The sequence below is a fragment of the Carassius carassius genome, chromosome 36 (genome assembly GCF_963082965.1).
Source record: "Carassius carassius chromosome 36, fCarCar2.1, whole genome shotgun sequence".
NCBI classification, from domain to species: Eukaryota; Metazoa; Chordata; class Actinopteri; order Cypriniformes; family Cyprinidae; genus Carassius; species Carassius carassius.
The window spans coordinates 17436310-17455978 of NC_081790.1; the positions used below are offsets into that span (position 1 = coordinate 17436310).

Genomic DNA, 19669 nt, shown 5'->3' on the forward strand with positions numbered 1-19669 from the left:
GAAAAAGCTCAAGCTTGGAAAAGAAGATAAGGTTTGTTTGCCTGTGGTCCACTTACCCCCGATTCAATATTTCCAATATCCAGCAAATGAACTGATACAGCCTAAAGGATAGAGAAAAAGTGGCTAGTTTTTAACTACTGCCATCATGCCATCAATTTGAAACCACCACCCCGTTTACTTGCAACTTTCACTTATTATTTCTTTTGAAAGGTAGAATATATCAATAATTGTTGAGAAATTCCTCAAATGAAGATAATTCAAAGATAATGTTTCAGCAGATGATTGAATAATTTAAAGTGGCTCAAGTCAATGTCGTTTTATTTCCATATCATTGCACATTGAACCAATCACTGTTTAGGTAATTCCAGTCCTAATAAAACTGAATAAACTACATAGTTTACTGCATGTCAAAGGTTAAATGGTTAAATATTTATTAAAGAAGTTTATGAAGCAGGAACTGAGACACATGAACAGTAGAGGGACCAGGCGAGCTCTGACCTGAAGAATGAGGCCAATTCAGAAGCAAAAAATTCACTGAAGATTTTAGTCTGGGTTAGAATATTCATAACCAGAAACACCATTATCTCCTGCCAGGAGCATACAAGAGTGTCAGTGGAATTAAAATGTACAAGGTTGAGATGTGGATCTGACCAGGAGCTCTAACCTGAGTGAGAATGGCCATGGTGAGGTTTGTTAGCCTCATCGATCAGCCATGCCAACTTATCTGGGGTATTGGGCTATATGGAGACAAAGATTGTAGTATGAACAGGTAAACGTGAATGTGAACATGTGTGTTACATACTCACGCTGAAATAGTTTTTTCTCTTGGTTCAGGAGGAAGGCCAACTGTTAGATGTTTCTGATGAATTAGCAAATCTGAGCAGGCCTGTTAATGGAAAGAAATTATCTAATAACCACATTCAGAGAAAATTTTGTTTAATTTATATGCAGATACAGGAAAACTGCTACTCACAGCATCCAGCACTTCTACTTTCTTGTGTAGCATCCCAGAGATCATCCGGATGAGCCCCAGTGTTTTAGGTTTTCTGACTTTTCATAAGAATCAATTAGTAGTCATCTTACCATCCAACCTTTCCCATGTGGCTTGGTGTCCCAATCTATTCCTCTTATAAAAGAAATCCCAACATTATTTTATTTCAAAACAATCCTCAACCTCCACAGTCACTGTACATCTCTTTTCTAGGACACAGATTTCAGTGGTACTGACTTGTATTTGCCCATAATGTAGAGAATATCAGCCTGAGCCCGCAAGTTCTGACTTTGTTGCAGGATCTGCTCTAAGGCTGGGTAGTCAATCCCACTATTGTTGTCTCTGGGCAAGTTCATGGGTTGAAGGGCCTGTGTCTCAGATGCCTTCGCAGGAGAAAAAATCATTACAGCTCTTTGTTAGATGTGGACACCTGCAATAAAGCCTTTTTTAACAGTTGCAGAGAGCAGTTTTATCTATTTATTTTATCCATATAGAGATTTCTCAGAAAATTGCAAGTTATTAAATTAGAATTGTGAGATATAAACTCATAATTTCTGAGAACATCAGGTTTTTTCCCCTCAGCACTGGATCTTATAACTCGCAAGTCCCAACTGCAAGTTTACATTACATCTAGCAATTCTTTTTTATAACTTTAAAATTTAAGTTTACATCTCACAATTGTGAGAAAATTGAGGCACAATTGAGAGTCTGCATTGTGCAATTCTGAGAAAGACAGAATTGTGAAAAGTAAAGTCCCAATTGCGAGAAAAATTGTAAGATAACTTGCAATTAACTTTTTTATTTTGTGATGGAAAGGGGCTTCAACAGAAAACAGTAGTGCTGCTTATGTGATACTTTTTTTCCAGGATTTTTTGATTGACAAATTCAAAAGAACAATTTATTTTTAAATATGTAACATTAAAGTCTTTACTGTCACTTTTGATCAATTCTCTGCGTTATTTCTTCAATAAAAAGGTAAGAAAAATGTCATCAATACATCATCTGATTTTCTGCTGATTTGTTAGGAGGAAAAAGACATAATGTACAGGTGTAAACCGTTGGGTTACTTGCTTAACCCATGTTGTCTGAGTAGGTTTATGAGTCACTGTGTATCTATAATGGAATGGGAACACCCTCTGAGTGTGCTGATTGTCTGAAGCCTGTATCATGGCAATTCATTGGCTGATGAGGCAGGTGCCACCTCAACTCTCTTACGTCACCATCCTTATACTAGCAAACACGCCATATGCTCCTCGGTTTTCTCTGCCGATTAAGGCCTCTTGTCGGCAGTGCGAAAAGCTTGGCAGCAGACACAGCATCTCGTTCCTTAACAAGAGAGAACATAGGTTATGCAAGTGACCTGAGACATTCTCTTTCATAGGTTCATTTGACGCTGCAAAGCTATGACGCAATGGGAACAATATACCAAACATGTCAAGCTAAAGCACTGCCATATCTGGCCCGATGATGAACCAGATAGAATCCACAGCTGTTTCAAGTGGATAAGACCCAGGAACCAGGAGCCATGTCAAGATCTAAAAAGAGCCTGAGAGGAAGTCACACTCCTGGTGGAATGTGCCTGAACGCTGAGAGGTGAAGACCACACACCTCTTAAGCAAGCAAAATAGCTTCCATAACCCAAGGAGAAATTCTGTGTTTCGATGAGGCAAACCCACGGTGGCCAGCATCAAAGCATACTAACAGCTGAAGAGATTTTCTCCAATGGCTACAGCGGTCCACATAGAGCTTCAAAGCTCGGACAGGGCAGAACATGTGAAGTCTCTCATCCTTGCCTGAAGGAAAAAGAGGAGGATGAAAAGAGTGAAGGGTGACCACCTGAGAGCAAAATGATGTGGACAAAACCTTGGGAACATAGCCTGGCCTGAGTCGTAAGATTGCTTTGACCAGACCCAGGCAAAGTCCATACACATCTCACTGACTGAGAGAGCTTGCAAATCCCTAAATCACTTTAAAGAGGTTAGCACCAACAAAAAAGTAACATTGAGAGGACTAGAAGTCAAAGATGGTGACCTTTGATGGTCAATACCCACAGCTTTCAGATCTCAGGTTGAGGGTGCCAGATCTTGCCTTGAAGCTGAGATAGCAGATCTACTCTGATCAGAATCTCCTTCAGTGGGCGATCCATAATTGAAATCAACTCTAAAAACCACATCTGGGATTGGCAAAACAGGGCTATGAGCAGGAAATGTACCCCGCTGTCCTTCACCCTACCCAAGATTGCCAGAATCAGCTTGACAGGCAGAAACGCATACAGTCTCAGGTTCAGCCACAGATGAGCAAATGCATCTATGCCCTAAGGTGCTGGGGAACTCAGGGAGAACAAAAGGGACAACTTCCAGCACTGGAAAGAGGTCCACCTCTGCCCTGCCAAACAAGCCACAAATCATTAAATAACCAAGGAAAGCCTAAGATGTTTTAATTTCTTGGAGAGTTGATTACATAAAATGAGATGATGGACCTCTTGATGGAACAGGCCAACTTGGAGTTGAATGGGGTGAGTTTGTTCCGTTATGCCATCTCCAATGGGTGAGTTATCAACTACTGAGATCTTGGTTGGTGGTTTCCAAGATTGAGTGGGAATTTTGTATTTGATGATCATATCTTTGTGAATGAGGTTTAAGGCAGCTCCAGAGTCGATCAGTGCTGTTAACAAAATTGACTTCTCATCAGAAGCAAGCTGAACAGGAATGGTGAGCATTTTAAATGGCAGGAGAAAGAATTTATCAATATTTACCCGGGGTTTGGAATTGGAGAATATCAGAGTCTTGTGTGGGCACTTCAACCTATGATGTCCAGTCTCTTCACAATAGAAACACAAGTTGTGCTGTCGTCGTTGAACGCTCTCCTCCTCAGAGAGCCTTGAGAGACCCAGTTGCATAGCTTCCTGATTGGTGACCAGGGGAACTGAGTGTGACTGGGAAAAAGTTGATGTGCTTGACAACAACCCATGAGCAGGTTTTCTCTTTTGAGCATTCCTTATTAAGTTACCAATCCTTATGGCTAAATTCACAAACTCGAACTAAACGTGAAGTCTCACCCTTGCGTGCCAGTTCTGCTTGAAGTTCTTGAGTTAGGCTTTGCTGGAAAACTGCTTTCAGTAAGACATCATTCCATTCACTCTGTGCTTTCAGCGTTGTGTTGCCAAATGATTTCCTTAGGACATATGAAGTAAATGTGTTGAAAAATCCCTGCCCCCAGTGGGATGTTCAAACACATCACTTAGCTGTTGTTTAAAGTATTCATAAGAGGTACGTGAATCCGATTTCCAAACAGCAGCAGCCCAGGTAATCGCTCTTTCCATATAGGAGTGTCATCAAAAAAGCACATTTCTGGTTATCAGAAGCAGTAAGTAACAGATCCGCTTTTGAGTTGTTTTTGGTAGCCCTTGAGTAGCTTGCTTTGATAGGCAAATGCTACTTGCAGCTTCGTAACTTCCACAAGATTCATAGGTGGCGAAGTATTCTGTAACGATGAGACTAAAGCCGAGTGAGAATACATGTGCAAAAGTTTATTTGAAGGGCATTCCAGAATCAGCATCAGTGCCTAAAACAGGCAGTTGTCAAAACACAATCAAGCAGTCCAATTGGCAGCCAAAACAAAGGGAATATCCAATAATCAGAAGTAGAGACAAACAGGCAAGAAGTCGTACACAATATCAACAGGCAATGGTGATAGAATGCTCGGTAAGGCAGTAAGATTGGCAATACTTCGAAGGGAGTGTTTGGGCTAGCCTTGCTTTATGGCTGCCAAACAGGAAGTCACCAATGAGGCAGCAGAGGGAGCATGACTGTCAATACTCAGGTGAGGACTCCCTTTGCTGGCCTGGCATTACAGTAATGGGAAAGTGATTATATTTCATTTAGCTTTTTAAGTTAATTTAGAAAAATGCTTGGAACATTCTTTAGTGTTCTTTTAAAAGTTACAACCAAGCGGCAAGCGACAGTCAGTGAGTTGATAAAGTGAAGTGACATTCAGCCATACTCAGAATTCGTGCTCTGGTTTTAACCCATCCAAAGTGCACACACACAGAGCAGTGATAACACACACACACTGTGAACACACACCCGTAGCAGTGGGCAGCCATTTATGCTGCGGCGCCCAGGGAGCAGTTGGGGGTTCAGTGCCTTGCTCAAGGGCACCTAAGTCGTGGTATTGCAGGTGTAGAGAGAACTGTACATGCACTCCCCCCACCCACAATTCCTGCCGACCCGAGGCTCAAACTCACAACCTTTCGATTGGGAGTCCGACTCTCTAACCATTAGGCCACGACTTCCCAAATTTCATATGTTTAATAAATATACGCTGTTAGATGCATATCCAATCGTTTGTGCGGAGAGTAGCTAAAGTGTGCTTTATAGGACATTGAGGAGCCAGCGCAATCACTTGCATTGAAAATAACTTAAAATATACTGTAAATTTTGCTCATAAAGTTAAGAGTAATACATCATTCCAAACTGTAAACTTTTATTTGTGTGCATTCACAATATCAACAAAATATTGTGCTTTTATATAAATAAAGAAAACAAATAAGATACGCTTTCTGCCATCTTGGTCTTGAACAGGAGCGCATCACAAAAATGAACCGAAAATCAGCGAATACTTGCCTCACAGACTTGATAAATATTTCTATAGAAAGCTTAAAATTACTACTTTGAAATGAAATAATTCAAATCAAATACTTTCATTATAAAATCCATAAAGATGCATTTTTCTCTAAAGGTGCATCCAATGAGGAGATGGTGAGTGACAAAAAGAACATAAGGGAAGGCGAGAAAGCCTGGTTCATCTCCCATGCCCCACTTTGAAAGACAATGAGGCTGAATGATTGCTGCACACGGAAACACACTGGGCAGCGGATGTGACAGAACTGAATGAGGAGAGCATGTTAGAGGCAGGCAGAAATGTTTGAATGGTCTTGCTCAACCTCAAAAGGTGAGGAAAGCTCTCTCCTCTTCCTGACATGCGAGTCAGGAGTGACTCGATGGAGCTGAAGCCGCTTGCAGGGTCACCGGGGAGGAAATGGATGGCTGCAGGATCCCCAGACCATGGGCGGTGGGGGATTAACCAGGTCACTGCTCCTACTGGTGGTCTACTTCCTGGTCAAGTAAGAGAAGGGGTTAGAGGCCTCCCACGCCCTCTTGGGTATAAACTGCTTGAGGATAGCTGACTGAGACCTGGCGGCTTGACATTTTTCAACCACATAGTTGACAGCCTCCCCAAACAGCCCAGACTGAGAGATGGGGGTAAAAAGGAGAAAAACATTCTCCTCCTCATGAATCTATTTGTGATTAAGCTGCAGGTGGTGCTCTGCAGCTACTGAGCCTGCCACAGAACACCCTATAGCAAGTACAGTGTTCTTGGTGGCTCTCAGGGCCACGTCTGTGGCTCTGCGGTGCTCTTTGACTGCCTCTCCAGTGAGACCACCACCCTCGTCTATCTCCTTAAGGACATCAACCTGGTATGGTTTAGAAGTAAGGAAGGGACAGAACATCCAGGAATTAGCCAAAGATGGCAAGAGGTGCATAGCCAGCAAATCCTTGATATCCTGAATGGCGTTGTAGCCCTGCCTCACAGAACCCACAATTTTTTATGGGTGGGCACTTTTTATTTCACTTCTTTTGGACTGAAGCAATGCAACACCCACTGAGTGGCATTAAACAGCTTGAAAGATCAAAGACAATTTTTTATATAACTCTGACTGGATTCGTCTGAAAGAAGGAAGTCATATACACCTAGGATGGCTCGAGAGTGAGTAATTTATAGAGTTGTTCCGATTCCGATACTAGTATCGGAAATATCTCCGATACCACAACAAATTCTGGCATCGGCGAGTACATGAACCCATATACCGATCCGATACCATTTTCAAGACCTAGTTATGAACGCTAGCTTTGCCTAACCGCTGCACGGTTCTTCTTCGCTGCTCAGAATGCATTGCAAACACAGGACGTTGTGCTGTAATGCCACAAGCAACCCCTGTGTAGAGCAGCGAAGAAGAAATGAAAACGCGTTAGCAGCACTGATCTATATATGACAAGCCGCTTCTATATTATAGATCAGTGGTTAGCAGTATGTCCGCTGTTTAGCAGTATTTCAGACTGGACCAACCAGACAGTAAAACGGCGACTAGGGACCAAGACGGTGCTGAAAATATTAAAATGTGATGATACCAGCGTCTCTGTAGAACCGGTAGTAAGTTTGAGTATATTCGTTACCCGCAGCTGCGTTCAGTCGCTTCCGTGTTAGTCTAAGCGCAGGTCTCCAGACTGTAGCCGAATATATATACTAGTGTCTGTGAATATTAAACTGCAAAATACTATTTAAATATTACTCCTGCAAAGTCTACATCTCTGTAGGAGACGGGCGCAGATGCACGGGAGCTCGCTGTTTTGTGGCCTCTGCCGTGTGTCACTATATGAGGACATGAACGCATAAACCGTCACTTCATGAGAATTTACCGTTTCATTAAGCTACTGTTGTAGCCTACAGTAGATTTAGCTACGTCTCTATGTAGTAATAATACGTCTCTATTAATAATAATAATTATGCCTAGACGGTTGCTTGTTTTTTACTTGTTTTGTTGTAAAGAGATTATCTGATTAATATAGAATTTTTTATATTCCTAGACTTATTTGTTGCAGTTTTTTATACACTAATATTGTAAAACTAAAATACTAAAATACCTTTTTTAGTTTGCGGTGTTAGATTTTTGGCTGCATTTGAAGTTCTTTTTCGCTTAAGAAATTAAATAATATTACTGTCAAATTCATGTCAGATAATAAAAATACTGTAATAAATACAGTAGTTAACCATGTATTTGTTCATGTTTTATCAAGGGATAAGTCTGGAGCACACCATAAAATAATTCTAGAAATTTACACAGGGCTAGTAGTATATACAGCTGTATATACAGATACACACCCAGGTATCGGATCAGTACTCGGTATCGGCCGATACCCTGAGCCCAGGTATCGGAATCGGTATCGGGAAGAGAAAAAGGGTATCGGAACATCTCTAGTAATTTATGGGCTAATTTCCATTTTTAGGTGAACTAAATCTTTAAGGATGGCAACATAAGTGCATCAAGGCAGCGCCAACACCATCAGCCAATGAATTGACATGATTCTATAAAGGCTTCAAACAATTGGCACACCCAGAAGGCATTCCCATTGCTGGACAGCGTCGAGTGAACCTATGAAAGACAACATTAATATGCAATATTCAACCTTAAATATACAATATTCAACCTTCAATTTACATTATGCAGTCACCTAACATCCTTTAAGATCACTGTAAGTCTATCTTGGAAGGTTAAAACTGTTTCTGTGTAGGAGTGAGTGGGATTTTTACTTCTGGAACCTGATAAAAAAAAAAATCAAGCATACAATTTGGAGTGCAGAGGCAGACAGATGATTTTAAATATTGCTTAGATGTTCACATTGAAAGCCTGTAATTTTGTGTCATCTACCTTTTCTTTGTTATCCTTCAAATTAAGGTTTGGTGCTGGAGAACAGAAAAGTTTAGTTGGAAGGTACATGTGTTCATCTGCAGAAAGGTTAAAATAAAATGAAATATGAAAAATTAATTATTTTTGAGCATTTGCAAAGGTGACTGTTAACTGAACAGCTTCAAAATTACTGTCTAAAAACTGGCTGTGTATACTGAGCACTCTGGCTTTGTGCACAAGAGACACCATCTCCCGTGTCTTTCTGGCTGCTTCCCTGAAGCAGCTGAGGCCTCCTTTAGTGGCACTAATGAAACTCTGCTGAGGAACTGCAAGCAGCTGGTCCAGATACACAGCCAGGTCATCCACCTCTGCACACACACACACACACAATTAAATAAAAACCTCAGAGGATTGAGCATGTTTTCTGTCACATTTGAGAAGCAATTAAGTAATTCACCACGTGTCAATTATAAAACTGTCACAGCAGTTACTGCTCCATCACAAAATTGCCTCTCAAGCATCCATCCATCCATGCAGCTACGTAAACTGTCATAGTGACTGTCAACTACAGGCCACACATTTAAAAAAAAAATTCAAGCAGAAAAGGGAAAAACGGTAAGTTATCACAGCCAACAACCCCTGGCAACTTGACTTAATTATCCAAATAAAAATGTTAGTTGGTAACTTTTCAATAAAATAAGAAAATTATTGAATCTTTAAAATTAAAGACATGCTGTTCTGAATCGTTATTACATTCTTGTGTTTAACAAGAAAGTAATTTTTCTAATTTTTGGATGAACTATCCCTTTATGGCATTGGTCTCAAACAGCTCTGCACACTTTTGCTCCAACCCTAATCAAACACACTTGATCCAGCTAATCAAGGTCTTCAGGATTACTAGAAACTTCCAAGCAGGTGTGATTTGGAGCTGGTTGGAGCTAAACTCTGCAGAGCTGTGGCCCTCCAGGAATTGAGTTTGAGACCACTGCTTTATGTTTTTAGACTTTTCAAGAGAAAAGCTCCTTATTCGTGCTACTAGCTGGTGACTCACTCACCACAGTCCATAAATGTAAGATGTACACAACAGGAGGTGTCAAGAAAAGCTGAAAATTTCCCAGTGAAAGGTACTCCCAAGACTGCACTCTCCTGCTGCATCTCCTCACCGCCACTTCCTGGATCACCATCAGACATCGCTACTTCCCGGATCACCGTCAGACTTCACCTCACTCACCTGTTGTCCTTGTCATTGTTTCTTGTGTATCTGACTTTGTTAATAAATTCCTTCTTCTACTTGCACTTGCTTCCTCACCTTGATTTGTCGTTACAGAGACACTGAAAATACAAGAATGGAAAACGGCCAGTGTAAATATGGTGAGATGGAATACTTATGTAATATGACAAACTGGTTTCTAAATAGATTTTACCCAGATTAAGCTACTTTCAAACATAGGTCTTACCTTGAACCACAACATCAGGCTTGGGAACAGTGGAGAGGCATCTATTGAGAGGATCGATTTCTCAAGGTGCTAAAAACCCAAATTCAAAACAATAATGATTTCACACACAGTATACAGTACAGATACATACCATTATCATTACATGTTTTCTCAGCTTCACAGCCACAAGCTAATTGATCCATATGTCAGTATCAACATTCATGTGCAACTGAATTTATTAATTTAGCAAACATGTATATTCAAAGCAACCTAAAAAATAAAATTCACAAGCAATGCCACAATAAACAATATCTTCAAAAACCATGCTCCTTCCCCAAACCATTGGAAAAACGTTAAACAAATTGGTTTATGATGTATGAGTATGATTTATTTGTATAATGAATTGTAAATATATACAAATTTATATGATCTATCTATGGAATTTAATAACATTATTTAAATAAATATATTTTATTGTATTAAATATGTGCTATTTTTAAAAAGTATGGGGTTGGTAAGACATTTATGCTCACCAGGGCTGTATTTGATCAAAAAAAAAAAACAATATTGTGAAATATTATTTCACTTTAAAATAACTGTTTTCCATTTTAATATATGTTCAAATGTATTTTATTCCTTTAATTGCAAAGCTGCAAAGCTCATTACTTTAGTCTTGAATGTTACATGACTCTGCCTCATAGCTGTGGCCTGGCTCCCACCAGACTCCTCCTGCTCCAGGTTCCTCCTGTCTCCTCCCTGGCTCCTCCCTCCATTGTATTTGTCTGCTGGCCCCCTCCCTCCCTGCCTCCTGCCCTTGGATTACCCCTATATGGATTATTAAAGACTTTGTATCATTATCTGCCTCGTTTACGTGCTTCTCTCCTGCACAACACCATGACATAAATCGCTTAAAAGATCAAAGACAATTTTTTAAATAACTCCAATTGGATTTGTCTGAAAGAAGAAAGTCATATACACCTAGGATGACTTGAGGGTTAGTAATTTATGGCTTAATTTTCATTTTTGGGTGAACTAACCCTTTAACTGAATACAATTTTTATTATATATTGTGTATAATATTATATAAACTATTATAAAATTAGAAGAACTTCTTTAAAAATATCCTACCGACCCTACTTGGATGGTAATGTATATATACATAATATGGAGTGAAATGTTGTTGCATGGCATTCTCTGATTTAAATTATTGCATTGAACTGTACTGAAGAGATGAACAGGTGTATTTCATAAGAGACATAATGTGTAGCACGGCCTCAAGAAACAGATTGAGAAACACTGCAGTACAGCATTAGCATATAGATCGATTTTAGTGGAATTTACTGTACCTCTGCCAGCAGGTTACCCAATATGTACAGAGACTGGCCCCATTTCAGTGGACACTTGCCTACTGGCAGTCTCTCCACGGTGTGAGGATTAACATACTCTTCATCAACCTAGTTGAAATGACACACACAGGGTGAAAGTCCATTTTTCCTTTGGAATAACCCACCAAGAATCATTCAACCAGGAATCTGGTTTCATCATAACAGTACAAAATCCAATGCTTTAGTGTCAAGAGCAAAATAACTAAGTGTGCCCAGACTGTACCTTATCTGGAGGAACATTATAAACATTATAAATTACCAATCGTAATCCATTCTTCCCTCTGATGAGAATGCTGTCAAAAGCCTCTCTGTACTCCTGAGCCTAAATAAGAGAGGAACAAGCATAGCATTGTTTTCTAAACACAATAGCTGGTTTCATTTAATGTCTGTAGTGAATTGTCTGTACCTGTTCTGGACTATTGATAAAAACACTATCCAGGATGAGGTATGTCCAGGAATCTGAAGGATGAGGATCAGCTCTGATGACTCGTAGTACATTTGGATTCAGGTCCTTAGAAAATAATGATTGTGTGGGAATAAGCTCCAAATGCCAATACAAAAGACAAGCACACTCATAGAAGTAGCATATATTGTGAACCCCATCATCTACTTCTTTAGATGTTGATGCCCTTGGCAGCATGGAGCTGAGAATAGACTATTGTAAAAACATTCTGTTATTTATGGAAGGCATGAAGGATGCTGTCCTCCTATGTGTGACATCATAAATGAGTTTCTTTCTTGGCAGTTCTGAATGTCATCGGCTAAAGAGTGCACAACGGACTCTGGGCAGCCCTTGGCCCCGAAAAGGTTCAGTCCATCCAAGGCCCCCAGAGCTGCCTGAATAAACATGCCGCAAGAGGTCATATTATTTTATCACACAGATATCATTATTTGACACTTGCTTGACATGTGAAACCAATTCTTAACTGATTATGCAATTGATCACTAAAAATTTAAATATTTTACCTTTGCCATTCCAATAGAGCCATTTATCTCAGGGATCCCTTTATTTGTTTTGTCTCCTCGTTCCCACATTCCAAAATCCTGAGTATCATTTACAGTCTTAATATTCATGGAAAACTTTCTGTATCATAACAGCATAATGGTGCTTACCGCCACTTTATACTCAGATTTAATGTAAAAGATCAGATTCTGGACAACATCGACCTCATCGGGGGTATAAAAAATTTTCAGCCCTGTTCCACACAAGAAAATGTTCAGACACTTCGTAAAAAAATGCACTCTGATTCCATAACACAATGCATTATGTTGCATGTCAGAAACATTACTTAAAAGTGAGAAGCTAAAGTCAACCTGATGTTGAAATTTGGGCCAGAAAGAGCAGGAAGGTGGAGGTGGTGTCCACCTATAGATGACCCCATTCCTGATCATCAACAACAGTTGCAGAAGTTCCTGTATGGTATTAAGCATGAAGGCAATCTATGGTGCTTTTGCTGTACTTGAACTTCTCCACCTTATCCAGCTGAAAATGAAACAGGTTTAGAGTTACTATACAAAAAGTCTTTGTTTCCATGACAAGGCTGGTTCACATGCCGCATCATTCTTGAACAGAACTGTAAACCAGGCAACATGTGTAATTCTTGCTTTTTATAATGACAACAATTATATATATATATATATATATATATATATATATATATACAGGTGCTGGTCATATAATTAGAATATCATCAAAAAGTTGATTTATTTCACTAATTCCATTCAAAAAGTGAAACTTGTATATTATATTCATTCATTACGCACAGACTGATATATTTCAAATGTTTATTTCTTTTAATTTGGATGATTATACCTGACAACTAAGGTAAATCCCAAATTCAGTATCTCAGAAAATTAGAATATTGTGAAAAGGTTCAATATTGAAGACACCTGGTTGCCACACTCTCATCAGCTAATTAACTCAAAACACCTGCAAAGGCTTTTAAATGGTCTCTCAGTAGGCTACACAATCATGGGGAAGACTGCTGACTTGACAGTTGTCCAAAAGATGACCATTGACACCTTGCACAAGGAGGCACAAAAGAGTCTCTTAATGAGTCTCTTGCTATATCAATGGTTCCCACCTCATTCAAAAAATTGGTCATCATCCCTGTTCCTAAGAACAATAAACCCTCTTGTCTGAATGACTATCGTACAGTTGCCCTCACATCAATAGTCATGAAGGTCTTTGAGGGACTGGTTAAAAACGTCATCTGCTCCTCCATACCGGATACTTGGACACCTCTTCAGTTTGCCTATCGCCCAAACAGATCCACAGATGATGCCATCTCTCACATCCTTCACTCTTCTCTCACACACATTGACAGCAATAACAGGAACTATGTAAGGCTGCTATTTATTGACTATAGCTCAGCTTTTAATACTATAGTCCCCTTAAAGCTAGCTTCTAAACTCATAGACCTCGGCCTGAATTCTTCACTCTGCAAATGGATTCTTGATTTCCTCACCGGCAGACCTCAAGTGGTGAAACTAGGGCAGTACACCTCCAGCTCCATCACCCTGAACGTAGGAGCACCACAGGGCTGTGTCCTGAGTCCCCTGCTCTACTCTCTCCACACACATGACTGCGTGTCTTTGCACAGCTCCACATCTATAATCAAATTTGCTGATGATACTGTGGTTCTGGGCCTCATTCACAACAATAATGAGACCGCATACTTGGATGAGGTAGAGAAATTAACATCATGGTGCCAGGACAACTGTCTCTCTCTGAATGTGAGCAAAACTAAAGAGCTGATTGTGGACTTCAGGAAGAGACAGCAGCAGCCCTATACTCCTCTTATGATCAGCGGGACCCCTGTGGAGAGGGTGAGCAGCTTCATGTACCTTGGTGTAAACATCTCCGAGGACCTGACTTGGACTACTCACATTCAAACACAGGTTAATAAAGCCAGACAAAGACTGTACCATCTGCGACAGCTGAGGAAATTCAGGGTCTCACCAGCAATCCTGAAAACTTTCTATTCTGGGGCTATAGAAAGCGTATTGACTCAGTGCATCTCAGTGTGGTATGGGAACAGAGAGTTGTGCGCTTAGCTGAGCGCATTTCAGGGTCTGCTCTCCCCACTCTGCTGGACATCTACCTCAAACACTGCAGAAGCAGAGCTGCTAAAATCATCAAAGACTCCACCCACCCCAGTAACCATCTTTTCACTTTGCTGCCATCTGGTAAGCGCTACCGTAGCCTGATGGCAAAAACCAAGAGACTCAGGAGGAGTTTCTTCCCCCAGGCCATCAGGCTCCTAAACTCTAAACCAGCCTCTTAACATCCTCATGCCTCCACTTAATGTTCACTTAATCAGTAAGATATTCATCATTCACTACCTCACATAGACACACTGACAGTGTCACCCTGTTTGCACATTTGCTTCTTGTACATTCCTGTGTATCTTAATATTTAAGACTACAGTAAAATGCACATATGCACATTGTACATCCCTGTATATCTTAATATTTAAGACTACAGTTTACTTTTATGCACATTATTTTGCATTCTATATTTAATTCTACAAAGTACATCTTTTTTATATTTTATTCGTATATTTTGATTGTTTACTTTTATTTCATTCTTACATAGCTATATTTATGTATATTTTCATCTGTGTTATTTTCTTTAATAATTGCCCTGTCCATGGAGCGGACCTGACTCACATTTCACTGCTGGTTATATATGCTATATATAATCTTGTATGTGACGAATAAAAATCTTGAATCTTGAAAAGGTCATTGCAAAAGAGGCTGGCTGTTCACAGAGCTCTGTGTCCAAGCACATTAATAGAGGCGAAGGGAAGGAAAAGATGTAGTATAAAAAGTGTACAAGCAATAGGGATAACCGCACCCTGGAGAGGATTGTGAAACGAAACCCATTCAAAAATGTGGGGGAGATTCACAAAGAGTGGACTGCAGCTGGAGTCAGTGCTTCAAGAACCACTATGCACAGACGTATGCAAGACATGGGTTTTAGCTGTCGCATTCCTTGTGTCAAGCCACTCTTGAACAACAGAAAGCATCAGAAGCATCTCGCTTCGAAAAGGACTGGACTGCTGCTGAGTGGTCCAAAGTTATGTTCTCTGATGAAAGTAAATTTTGCATTTCCTTCGGATATCAGGGTCCCAGAGTCTGGAGGAAGAGAGGAGAGGCACACAATCCACGTTGCTTGAGATTCAGTGTAAAGTTTCCACAGTCAGTGATGGTTTGGGGTGCCATGTCATCTGCTGGTGTTGGTCCACTGTGTTTTCTGAGGTCCAAGGTCAACACAGCCGTATACCAGGAAGTTTTAGAGCACTTCATGCTTCCTGCTGCTGACCAACTTTATGGAGATGCAGATTTAATTTTCCAACAGGACTTGGCGCCTGCATACAGTGCCAAAGCTTCCAGTACCTGGTTTAAGGACCATGGTATCCCTGTTCTTCAGCCAGTAAACTCGCCTGACCTTAACCCCATAGAAAATGTATGGGGTATTATGAAGAGGAAGATGCGATATGCCAGACCCAACAATGCAGAAGAACTGAAGGCCACTATCAGAGCAACCTGGGCTCTCATAACACCTGAGCAGTGTCACAGACTGATCGACTCCATGCCACGCCACATTGCTGCAGTAATTCAGGCAAAAGGAGCCCCAACTAAGTATTGAGTGCTGTACATGCTCATACTTTTCATGTTCATACTTTTCAGTTGGCCAAGATTTCTAAGAATCCTTTCTTTGTATCGGTCTTATGTAATATTCTAATTTTCAGAGATACTGAATTTGGGATTTTCCTTAGTTGTCAGTTATAGTCATCAAAATTAAAAGAAAACATTTGAAGTATATCAGTCTGTGTGTAATTAATGAATATAATATACAAGTTTCTCTTTTTGAATGGAATTAGTGAAATAATTCATCTTTTTGATGATATTCTAATTATATGACCAGCACCTGAATATATATAGGAACATGAGTGGCATATTTGTTCCATGCTTCACAATGCACTAATAAAGTGTCACATTTCAGTAACATGGAGCCAACATATCATCATTCATCAATAGTGTGTATGTGTACATTAATTTCCTAGGTTTATGAATATTTGTTAAACATTTTATATAACTTATACTATAATATGTTTTGTTTATGAAGAAACACACACACACACACAAATAATTATAAACAAGCTTTTGCAAGATTTTGAAACAGTCATCTGTACTATATCTAACCACCGTGATGCATTTTAAAACTTAATTAGCTAATACATTCTGAGAGAAAATTAATTGGCATAAAGTAATTAAGTAATGTCTCACAAATATAATGGGTTGTCATGTGATAATGAGTGCAGACTGTTATTCAGATCACGAATAAATTATATTTAAAAACTGTTTAGAGAACATTCTGACTGTATTCATAATGGTATTGTTTTATTATATAATGTGTTCTGATTTGATATATATTTAAAAAATAATAATAATAATAGAAAGGAAGAAATGTATACTTTTATTCAGCAAACACACATTAAATTTATCATAATTACATGTATAGTGTCACAAAACATTATATTTCAAATGAATGCTGTTCTTGCTAACTTTGTTTATTACATAATCCAGAAAAACGGGGGCAATGGCTGCTGAAAATTACAAAAAAATTACTAAAAGACAAATACAAGCTGTTTTTATTTCACATAAAAAAGAAAAGAAAATGAAGATCACAAAAGCACAATGGACTTGTTTGAAAAACATGAAAAAATCTTGTTGACTTGTTAATATTTTGATCATTAGTGTATGTTCTTCTTCAAAGCAATTTCATCTGAAACGATCACCATAATGATGACTCAGTATTTACAGCAAAACATTATCTATTCAACACTGTATGCTTTAGCTACGCTGAGCAAGATAAGCTGGTTAGGTCAGATTTAATCAGAATGTGTTCTGACAAGTTTGGAGAATTAACTAAAAGAAGTGTGGGAAAGCATGGGCTTATTAATGATTTCTACATAACTATTTGCATATAACGGAATGAGATATGTTGTTTGTCTGTACCTGTCTGATCGTGCACTGCTGTAATCCTCACATTAGTTTGACCTAACTCTACAGGATGAGAAGAGACAAAGAACAAGAGAGAAAGATAGAGAGCAGTGAGCCTTGACCGTGACCGTGACATTAAACTCTCCATCTGCTATGACCATGAAAGAAACATGACCCAAAAATTCGCCCTCTGGCATTTTACATGGCTACCCAGACACAAACACTAATGAGCAGAAAATACTAAATGTCTTTCACAGTCTTGGTCAGAAATGGTCTCTGATGCCCTTTGACAAAATTGTATGGTTTTGTTTGTATCTCAACTCACTTCATATGCAAGAACCGACCTGCTCCAGTTCATAGGCTTTGGCTTTGTCTTCATCGCTGTCTGCATTCTTCCTGTAGGCCAGACTTAGAGCCCACACAGACAGGATGCAGTACACATTGTCTCTAACCCAGGCGTGAGTTAACGTCTCATCTCCTGGGAGTGACCCTGTCACCAGATCCTGCAAAATATATACATCTATATATTTATATAAAATATAAATATAACCATATATGTGTCATTATCTTGAGGGTCTACCATATTCAGATCAAATATATTGTTTGCATATGTGACAATCACAAATGGACTGGCCTATGACATTTAAAGCATATGACACTTTAAAATCTATGCCTGTATTTTAAATCTTTATATTTTGTAATTGTTCATTAGCACAATCCTGTTGCATAATGGAAATAACAAATAATGATCAATAACCAAAGTCAAACTGTAAACTATGATAAAAAAGTGTGCATAAGTTGCATTGAATGTGCACTTGTAGAGTACTTCAAATCCTAAAAATATATTTTTAAATATATTTAAAAGTAAAATGTATAAGTAAAAATGTATAAAAATGTGCTTAAAATGTACTTATATGATAATTTAATTTGAATGAAATAAAAGACCACCTTAATATACCTAAAGAAGTGCATTTTTTTGTGGAACACAAAAGGAAATATTTCAAAGAATGCTGATTACTAAAAATTCCCAATGACTTCCATTGTATGGACAAAAAATATCTTCTTTTGTGTTCAGCAGAGTAAATAAAGGCAAACGGGTTTGAAACACTTTCGGTGTCTGTAAATGATGAGAGAATTTTAGTAACCTGACCCTTTAAGTGTACTTAATGAACTCTGAATTATAATTTGGACTTTGTATTACATTTTAAATCACTGCTTCAATAATCTTTTGTCATTCTTTGAAGAAGTACACTCACTTTCTGAATAAAATAACTAAAGCACACTTAAACTTAAAATCACACCTAGTGTTAATATATTTTGAATGTACAAAATTACAACGTCATCATTACAACTGTGTAATTATATTTGTATTTTTAATACATAACATACAGGTTTCAATAAAATGACACTGAATTATATTTTAGTTTGCCGTGTCTGCCAGTATATTTACCAGTACACTTTAATCACATTTTATAAAATAGCATTATAAAATCACATATAAAAATGCATTTAAGTCGTACTTAATTGGCTAAAAGCAGTCTTAAATTCAACTAATTGTGCTTAAAATGAAAATAAACTATATTAACATTACATTCAGTTTGCACTTTAAGTGTATTATTTTTAAGTGTATTATTTGCTTACTTAAAAGTATGCTAAAGTGTAGGCCTACTTCTTTTTCACAAGGTTGTTTCATTGCCATTTCAATAGATGTCAACACAGCAAGTGTTTGTTTGTTTGTGTACCAAGAGCAACACAACTCATGCTGTTCTGTTCCCATATAATCAGAGAAAGTGAGATAATAATATTGGCTTTAGACTCACCTGGTGACAGAGGATTTTCTGCTCTGGCATAGTTGTGAGTTTCACACCGGAATTACTGCAGTTTCTCATTATGGTTGCTTTCTATATGCAGTTTATCTCTACAATTTGACTGACAGTGTGAGCAGTTTAGCTGCCGGTGGTCAAGTATCAAGTGTGAAGTAGGCAAATGTCAAAGCCTTATGGACAAGGTTTTCTGTAGTATCTGTTACATCAGATGATTGATTAATGTCTGACAAAGTCTCCTGTCCCCATATTGGGAGAAATAGGAAATACAGAGTCGTTGTGTGCGCTGTGTGAACATGATGTAGTTTTAGACTAAATGTGAATGAACTGTTTCATTTCTTATTTGGGTTTATGCTTTATTTTTTAAGATTAACAGTTTTTTTTTTCAAAGGATTGTTAGATGGCAGTGTTTTCTGGCATAGCTATGCAAAGACTTAATTTCAAAGACAGTATCAAAGCTGTTAAACAATATCTTATTATTTTAAATCTGTATTTAACCTCAGAACGATCTCAAAGTAAAAAAAAATAGGCGTTAAAGTATGATTTTGTGGTGG

The 19669-nt window shown here is 38.6% G+C and overlaps 1 pseudogene; it reads right to left on the reverse strand.

The window, feature by feature from the left end:
- Nucleotides 1-407: 407 nt before the first annotated feature.
- On the reverse strand, nucleotides 408-19249 carry LOC132116590 (phosphorylase b kinase regulatory subunit alpha, skeletal muscle isoform-like; annotated as a pseudogene).
- Between the last annotated feature and the right edge of the window lie 420 nt (nucleotides 19250-19669).